The sequence below is a fragment of the Triticum aestivum genome, chromosome 2D (genome assembly GCF_018294505.1).
Source record: "Triticum aestivum cultivar Chinese Spring chromosome 2D, IWGSC CS RefSeq v2.1, whole genome shotgun sequence".
NCBI classification, from domain to species: Eukaryota; Viridiplantae; Streptophyta; class Magnoliopsida; order Poales; family Poaceae; genus Triticum; species Triticum aestivum.
Genome location: NC_057799.1, coordinates 23,966,056 through 23,975,704, shown reverse-complemented (window position 1 = coordinate 23,975,704; position 9,649 = coordinate 23,966,056). Strand labels below are relative to the sequence as shown.

General features: G+C 48.3%; 1 pseudogene; it reads right to left on the bottom strand.

The window, feature by feature from the left end:
* Positions 1–5,045, bottom strand: part of LOC123048410 (ABC transporter C family member 14-like) — a 7,418-nt pseudogene extending 2,373 nt beyond the window's left edge.
* Between the last annotated feature and the right edge of the window lie 4,604 nt (positions 5,046–9,649).

Genomic DNA, 9,649 nt, shown 5'->3' with positions numbered 1-9,649 from the left:
TGGTTTGTGAAACCGACAACTCTAGTTCTATGTCTTTTTTTTAGAGGACTCTAGTTCTATGTCATAATGTAATTGAGTGAGCCATGAATGGTAAATTCAACATGACATTTTGTTCTTTACTCAACTAATTGCGTCTTCACATACCTTCCATGCTTAACAGTTAGCACAAGATTCAATTTTCTATAGAGTTCATAACGGATTCAAGAAAACAGATAAATTTAGACCAAAGAAACATATGGAACACGAGGGCCATAAATTCTACTCTGTCCTATGAAATGCAATTCTATTAAATCTCAGTTGACGGAGACTTAGTAATACCTTTCTTGATGAAATTGCTAGGCAAACTGATCATGAGAAAAGCAGTTGTAGACAACACAAGTGTGCCGATTAGCTCCAGGCGAAACCCAAACCACCTATTTGCTGCATAATTATGGAAAGACATGCGCAAATTCGAATCAATCATGTCCAAGCTTTTTTTGGCAAAATTCATCCTCTTTCCCGAAGCACCTTATAATTGGAGAGCCCGAAAAGGACTCCGTGAGGTGATCAATAACCGGTGCCTTTGTTACTCCTTGAAGGCGAGTTAGCTCTCGGGATGTTGCAATATAACGATTCTGAGAAACATTAAGAAAAGTCAGAAAAGAAAACTTTGCCATTATTCGCATAAGGTTTAGTGATATGAAGAATTAGTTGAGTTCTCTAAGATGCATTGTAGTGTCTGGATTATACCCGGTACCAAATGTTCAGAAGCAGTAGGGGAAGCACGGCTATGACTGACGGCCATGCTACTTGGCAGGTAACTGCAATGCTGCTAGCCACCGAAATGCACATCGATATGCCGGCACCCGTAAAGAATAAAAGGTAAACGTCTATTTTAGTCTGGTCCTCTGATGCCTGAAAAAATAATACACACATGATTGCATCCGTATACATGGCCGGTAAACAAACTAAATCTCTGGCCTCATAAGACATACCCGGCTTAGGATCCTTCCCGAGGGAGTGGTGTCGAAAAATGACATTGGAGCTCGTAGAATGCTGTCTAACATCTTGCTGAAAAAGGCCTGGGCTGACTTAAGCCCCAAAAATGCTTGGAAAAGAACGGCGATAAATTCAAACACAATCGAAACAGCGACTATCGAAACATAGACACCAAGAAACTTTGAGATATCAAAGATGGTGCCCCCTGATGTTTCATACGACATCCAGTAGTTACTTGCCATTGTGGAGCCCTCTGACAGCACAGACAAGGCTAAAATGAGCAGAACTCCCCACCAGCCCCAAGCTTGCGTGACGTATAGCTTGTACACATGCCAGCTTACTCGTCCACTCTCCTTCTCCTCTTCCTGGATCAGCTTGGACGAACCTGCTTCTTTGCTCGGCGCAACGGCATTTGCATCGCTGTTTTCGTTACTGGAGTTGGAGTTAATAGAAGGGGGCTCTTGTGATACTGTGGTGGCTGGGCAATTCTCAGTGTTCTGAACATTGTGACCTTGCACCCCAGATGCTTCCATGGAACTATGGTGAGCAGCCACAAGTGCTAAAAATTCTGGACATGAATCTAGTAAGTGACCGTAGTTCCCTGACTGAATAATCCCACCATTTTTCATTACCTGCATGTTCGCACACAAGTTAATACAGTATGTGTTAAAAAAAGTTAATACAGTTTCATCTCTGTTATCTGTCGGTAACATCACGGTGCTATCTTTCACATAGTACCATATAAGTATGGCATATGTTGACAGGTAAATACAACTAAAATAAGATTAAATAGATTTGAAGAACATACAAAGAAATCTTTTAGGAACCATAGGTACGAAGAATACAGTTGTTCTTTCTCTACTTACTGAACCAAAAGAAAACATTCCTAGTGATGCTCTGCAATGTGTTCGAGTTATTCGCTTCTTCATTTCTGAAGCAAGAATATATGTATACTCTGTTTTCTCATAAATTAATATGTGCAGTTGAAAAATGGAACTTACAAATATAGTATCTACATTTTGTAAGAAATCCACTTGGTGAGTAACAAGCAAAACAGTCTTGCTCTTCAGTATGCCCTTGAGACATTCCTGCAGAACAGGACTAACTGTTAGTGTGCTGCTTAGTAACTGGCTAAAATACTAGCCTAGCACTGTACCTAAATAAAATAATAATAAGATATATATATAACATACATTTGTTTAGAAGGTTTTGCAATGTCCATTAGTATAAAAAAAATTAAGATTTACCTTGCAGATAGCGGAGCCAGTATGAGCATCGACTGCACTGAATATGTCGTCAAGAAGATATATATCACAATCTTGATAAACTGCTCTAGCTAGCTGGACGCGCTGTTTCTGGCCACCACTGAGGTTGATCCCACGCTCTCCGATTTCAGTCCGGTCGCCGAACTCCATCATTTCTAGATCTTTTTCTAAGCAACAGGCATGTATGATTTCCCTGTACTTTTCTAGATGCATTGGCTGTCCAAATAAGATGTTCTCCTGAATGGTTCCATTTCTAATCCAAGCTGTCTGACTGACACATGCTGTGCTCCCACATATGCTAACCTATATCAAAGACAAAAGACACATGTTGATGAGGCAGAAAAGTAATTAAGCTGATTTGAGAGACAGAAAAGCTTTGTTTTTCTACAAATTCTGGGTGGCCTAATTCTAGAAACTAGCAAAAGCTCTGGAATGTCAATGTATGAATTCCTCAATCCTTAAAATCCTTCAAATTCCTTAAGGAATTAAAATCCTTAAAATCCCTTAAGAAAAGCTCTGTTAATTTTTGCCGAGGATTAGAATCCTTCAGAATGTTTGCTGGTGTTGTTCATTTAAAATAAAAGTACTACACTCACCTTGCCGGACACCTTGTGCATTTCTCCCATGATGCACGACAGCAGCGACGACTTGCCGGAGCCGACGGTGCCGACCACCGCCGCGAGCTCACCCCTTCCTCACCTCCATCTCGATCCTTTTCAGCACCGGCTCCTCCCCTCCGACATCCTTCTCCTCGCCCTCACCGCCCTCGACGTCCCATGCAAACACTCCGTCTTGCACCTTCACGGCCACCTCATCCACGGAGCCGCTGCTGCCAAGACGCTCAACCGCCGCGCTGTCGATTTCGGCGTCTGACAGGAACTTGTCCAGCCTGCCGAGCGACACGAACGCCTGCACGGACATGGCGATCGTCTGCGGGAAGCTGCTCATGGGCCCTACGAGCATGCGGAAGAAGGCGGTGGCCGTGAACACCTTGCCGGCGTCCAGCTCCCCTCTGGCGGCGAGGTATGTCCCGAAGACGAGCGCGGCCATGGCGACGGGCCCGCTGGAGTACACCACGGTGCTGCCGCACTCGAAGAATATCATCTTCTTCAGCCACCCGACCTCGGCCCGCCGGAACTCCCGAACCTTGTCGCCGAATGTATGCTTCCACGCCTGCAGCTTGATCACGCGCATGTGGTTCAGCATCTCTGTCAGGGCCTTGACGCGGCTGTCGCGGACCTCGACGAATTTGAACTGGTAGGCCATGTTGAGCTTGTTGGCGAACACGGTGACCACGGCGACCGCGGCGATCACGACGAGCGTCATGAGCACGGCCGGGCCGAGGTACGCATACAGGAGGAGCAGCGCCACCGCGATCTGCAGCGGCATCAGCCAGAGGTCATGCAGCCCGTGCATGGCGCCGGATACGACCCAGGCGTCCACCTGCATGTAGTTCACAATGCCGCCGGCGCCGTGCACCCTGCGCGCACCGGCAGACAGCCGCAGCGACTTGCGGTACAGCGCCGTGAGCAGCGCACCGCGGATGCGCATGCACAGGAGCTGGCCCTGGAAGTTGTAGTGGTGCGACGCGAGCGTCTGGACCGCCTTGCCGACGAGCAGAATGAGGACTAGCCGGAGGCCCTCCCACGGCGTGCCACCGCGGCGGATGAACTCGACAAAGCGGTCGATGAGCGACGGGCCGACATACATGGCCGCGAGCTGGACGAGGCCGAGCGCGGCGGTGAGTAGGAGCTGCGGCCAGAAGGAAAGGCAGAGCGCAACGCCCACCGGGCTCCGCCACTTCCGCGCCGCGTCCGGCCAGTTGGATGCGAGCAGAGCGTACGTCGCCTCGGCGCTGTGGGCCGGCGACACCGGCGGGACGTCGCCAGCGGCGGCGAGGGAGCCTTTGGCATGCCCCTTGGAGACCAGCGGGGTGATCCAGCTGAAGGTCGCGCGCGAGAGGAACGACGCGGTGGCGTACGGCGTCGCCGCAGCCGCGCTGAGGTTTTGGTCCTGTTGATTCCCTTCATCGCGCGCCGTGCAGGTGGTGGTGACGGCAATGTACGGGAGAGGCAGCGAGAGGAGCAGGCCGGCCCAGGCGAGGACGTCGTCGGGGAAGAGCGGAGAGCCGCCGGCGCAGCAGATCGCCGCGGAGGCTGAGAACAGTGCGGCGCAGAGGGCGGTTGCGATCCAGAAGACGCGGAGGTGCCTCGGAGGGTGCGCGGCGGCCGGCTTCCGCGAAGCGACGACCACGGTCCACGCGGCCACGGCGTGCGCGGCGCAGTGGGCGGCGAGGAAAGCGGACTCCGCGTAGAGCCACGCCGCGGGCGGCAGGAGGAAGGCCGCGATCGCGAGGAGGACGGCGGACGCCGCGGCGAAGACCGCGGACGCGCCGAGCGCGATGGCATAACCGTATGTGATGGACCGTGACGGCGCGGTGGGCGTCGGCAGCAGCGCCTCGTGCTCAGGCCCCGCGCGGCCGGAGCCGCGGCGTTTGGCGAGGACAAGGAGGAGCGAGGCGAGGAGGAAGAGGAGGTCGATGGCGCCGAGGAGCGCGCGCTGCGGGCAGGGCGAGAGGAAGATGAAGGCGAGGGTGCCGGAGAGGGAGCCTGACGACGACGGCTGCGGCGTGCACTCGGTGGTGGATAGCCACCACGGGAGTTCTCCCATGTTTTCCGCCCTGATCCTCCGTGGAGCGCTCAAGCGAACGGGATCGGAGAGACGGAGGAGGTTGAGGAGGTGGCCTCCATTGGCGGCGGTGAGGCCGCGCGCACGGGCGGTTACAGTCAAATCAAAACAAACCAGTCTGTTTACTTCCTCGCGCGCGCACTTGCGTGGCTGACGCGTAAGTTTGGACCCGGCCTTGGCAGGCCAAAATCTTTGGAACATGGAGTAATATCCATTGAACATCAGAAGATTTTTAAGTATACCTTTAAAAAAAATTCAGATTTTTAAGTATGATAAATCAAATGTTTTTTTACGATAAGTTATGCTCAAGGAGGATGATAATTTCAGCTGGTGAGATTGCCATGCTTGCAGAAACTAATTTTGTCATCCTCGCGCCTAAAAATTTTGATGTTATATTTTTAGCGTTTCCCAAGTCTTTACAAGCGGATGAGGTACGTACCGGTTAGGTTTCCTGCTTACACGTGAAGTTTAGGATTTGTAGGTCGTTTTTATTTATTCCAGTACGAGAGAGACGCAGACACGAATACGAGGTCACGGTTCCCACCCACAAACCGCTCATATCCCCAACGGCCACCACTATCCCCTCTCTTTCTACTCATTATGTCTCATATCTCCCTCCCTGAAACAATCTACGAGACGCAGATCTTGGGGCGTCTCCGGTGCGGACTCCGCCCCTCCCCTCCTCCCCCCGGGTGCGGACTCTGGCTACCCCGGCGCGGATTCGGTGCCCCTGCACGCTCTCCCGATCAGATATCGGCCGTCTCCGGCGCGGATCCGATGCCCCTACGCGATTTCCCAGTCAAATCGGGCTGTTTTTGACGTGGATCCAAAACTTAGTTTCTGAAATGCATGATAAATTATTTTTTGAAATACCTATTTTGAACTTTTTTTGAATACGGGTTAAACAATTTTCAAATACATGTTGATAACATTTTTTGAGTGATATGAAACATTTTTTAAAATACTCAAGCATAACTCAAAAACAAAATGCACATTCTTTTTACATCTGTATAACAGTTTCTAAAAATGTTATAGTTTTCTGAGTGGTATAGAACATTAAATGGTATGAATATTATTTATAAATGTCACATAAATATTGTACATCTTTTTATTGGTACGAATGTTTACTTTCAGTAACACTAACTTTGATATACACTATACTGTTTTTTAAATGTCACGTGTGTTTATTTGAAACGCGTGAACATTTTTAAATGTCTCAAACATTCATTTATGCTATCAACATTTAAAAGAAACTATGCTAGCTCATTTTTAGACTGAGTTAGAATTTTCCAAATTTTATGTTTTTGTCGAGTCATTTTTAAGTTTTGAAATAATATTATTTGGAAAGAATTGAAAAGTAGAAAAATGATGAAACATGCATGAAGCTATATGGGCGGGCCGAACAATTGTGCAAGGGCGTCGTTGAGACGAAACTTCGGGGTACCGACATGTACCGCTTATGTGATACGTATCGCGCGATCGGCGTTGTTACTTTGTTTTCAGCAAACTAGTAAGATTGCACGTGCAATGCACGTAATCACTCCTTAATACTCTATGGTCAAAGTCTCGTTCTCATGTGTCTAAATAGACCATCTTCGTATTACCACTCGTGTGTCAAGTTAGAACTTTTTTATATTATCACCGGGCTCTTCCAAATATCTGCGTTTTTTCCTCATGGTGCTCGTAGCCTCATAGTTTGAGTGATTGTCACTATCACACTTGTTCAATAAAACCTCTTACACCGGTCATTCCGCAGTTCAACTGACGCAAGGCATGCGATGCGCAAGGGGAACACTTGGCATCACCGGACTAATCACATCGCCTGTGTCGAAATACTAATAAGAATTATTGACCTTGTCTGAGAAGACTTCTTTAGTGCACATCAGAGAACTTTAAATGAGATGTTGGTTCCTCATGACATTCATATACTACTATATAACAATGCAGCGTATGTGTGACGAAAGCATAATAACGCGACAATAGATTGTTCTATTCTAACTTACATAGTTAACATCAATTTACGGAACATACCATATGTAATTCTCTCTGTGCTTCAAACATGATGTGCAAAAACAAACTGAAATGAACTTTACACAGAACACAACTATTCTAATATGACGGAAGCTTCCCCATGTCATTTGACATGAAGAACCTTGTGTAAATTTTCATCATCTAATGTCTTGCAATGTACGCAAGTCCCTAGTTTCATTTGGCATTCAGACATTAATGAACACAAATCAACATGAATCAAATCCGTTAGCTCCTTGATGCATTTGGAAGCAAATCCTCATATCAACCTATCTAAACACCTGAAGATTCACAGCTTGGCACATCAGTCTCCCTATGACCACATATGTGCCTCGGTTCTTCTGCATATGAAATATTTCTGAAGATTAAATCCAAATATTCTATTAACTGAATTGGGCATAGTCAATTGGGAATAAGCACATAAAGTAACTCAATCCAACTATACTAAACAAACATACACAATAATGTGTTAAAGATGCACGCCTTGAAGACTCTGATCCAATTGAGACTGAGAATTGAATAGGAGCCCATTAGTCTGGCCCACCATTGCGTGGATCCCGAGAGTCCTCTGAGTCTAAGGTGGCAGTTCAGATAGAGCAGATAAATTTGGATGCTTGTTTGAGGACTCCTAGGAGCTTGCTAAATACCATCTGCAGCTAAATATTCATGGATATCCAGATCAATATTGAAAGAAATACATCTAAGAAAAATACCACTCACCTGTTAACCCTCAGCTTGTCGTCGAAGCTCTGACCTGCTGCTTGTTTCGCGCTCATGCAGTCATATCAATTGAGTGACGTCTATATGTAAGCATATCGTATTATCGACTTGATGTTTAATTCACCACAGTGAGCAAGGAAAGGTGTAAAGAAGAGTTGTACCAATTTCTGATCAATATGGTTAAATCAAGATTATTTCAAAATATCACCGGAGCTAATCAACAAATCATGAGAACATGACGCATAATGAAATTTTCAATGATTACCAGATAATTCGACACAAAAAAGCTCAAAAGATAGCTATGGAAAAAAGAGAACAAAGTCACAAACCTTTAGGGAGACGTGCATTAGTACGGGACAAGTTAGCAACCACATCGCACTGATCCTGCACCCACTGAGCAAAGCAGATGTATACATCAACACCCAAAAAAAAGTCAAAAAAAATCAAAGAATCGACTTGGAGGTAGCTAATAATGTCTCCAATCCACGATGAAAGCTCATACAGTTTGTCAGGTACCGGCAGATAAAAAAAAAGCCCGATGCATTGGTGAGCTACACTACGTCAACACACATCGGATCTCCCCCCAGAACTACCTCCAGGCTCCAGCTCTGCAAAACAAGGTCAAAAGAAAGTAAGAAACTTGGGGAATGACAAGATAACTGATTTGACGTTTTGAACATGCAGGGCATTGTTCCCTCATGCGGAGAAACACCAATTCTTGGATGTGGTAACAAACTGCATCTCATCTGATAACAAGGGAATACATATATGGACCGAATCGAGCTGACTAAACAAGCAAACATTAGTCATCTGATATTTTTTTTCAGATCTGCATTAGGCCATTAGCTCCAACGAAACCAGCTGCTTTTAGGCATTGGCGTTGTGGGCGACCTGTTTTGCTTATTTCTTTTTTTGTTAACCCACAAGAAAATGCAGGTGCCAGGTTATTCGAAGCCACGATCTCCTTGGTCTGGATAACCTGAAGTAACCACCTGGGACACCATGCTTTTTGGCGCCTGCTAGGCGCCATCCTGCTGTTGCTGGCCAAACAACATCCGTGTTGATAGCCGCCGGATGCTCCACATGTGGCCGTCCGGTCTTCTCTTTGCCGGCCAGCTTCTTCCCATCTCGTCTTCCTTGTTGCCGCAACTCTGGCGCGCACCTGGTCCGCCCAACCCCGATGCAGCACCGCTCCCAACTAAAAGCCGTCGACCGACACACGTGGTTCCGGTAGCAACTCCGCAGACCTTGCAGCAGTACCTCGCAGCAACACCGGCCATCGAAGCAACTCTGGCGACCTCGTAGTAGTGGCTCGTAGCAATGCCGCCCATAGTAGCAAACTCCGGCGACCTCGCAACAGAGCTCGCGGCGACACCACCGTTGTAGCAACTCCGGCGGCCTCGCAGCAGTCGCTCACAGCAATACCGCCACGATTCGTCGTAGCATCGCTCAAGGAGTCGAGCATCTCACACCGTTGAAGCAACCGGGTTACCGTGGCAGCACCTGCGTGCAGCACGATGATGCCATTGCCGCACACCTCCCAGCAACACCGCCCATCGCAACACTACTCGCGGCAACTCCAGTGTCCTGCAACAACAGTTGCAGCATCACCGGGAGGCCTCCCACGACGACGAGCAGCTCTCGCAGCCCCAGCAAGCATCGCCGCCGACGTCGCCACTATTGTAGCAACTCCGGCCGGCTTGTAGCAGCGGCTCGTAGCAATGCCACCAGAAACTGTTGCAGCATCGCCGCAGCTGTCGAGCGTCCAAGCACCGTGGGCTGCCGTCGCGACATACGTAGTAGGTCTCAGCACCGGTCACCCTTAGCACCCCAGTCGCGTCACAAACAGAGAGATGCACCAGACTGGGCGAGCTCGCAACAACACGCAACCCGGGCGGCCCATCAGCCTGTAGCATCCCCTCCGCCTTCCTTTGCGTGGCAGCCAGATGTTTCTGGCGGAGCTAGCCGAC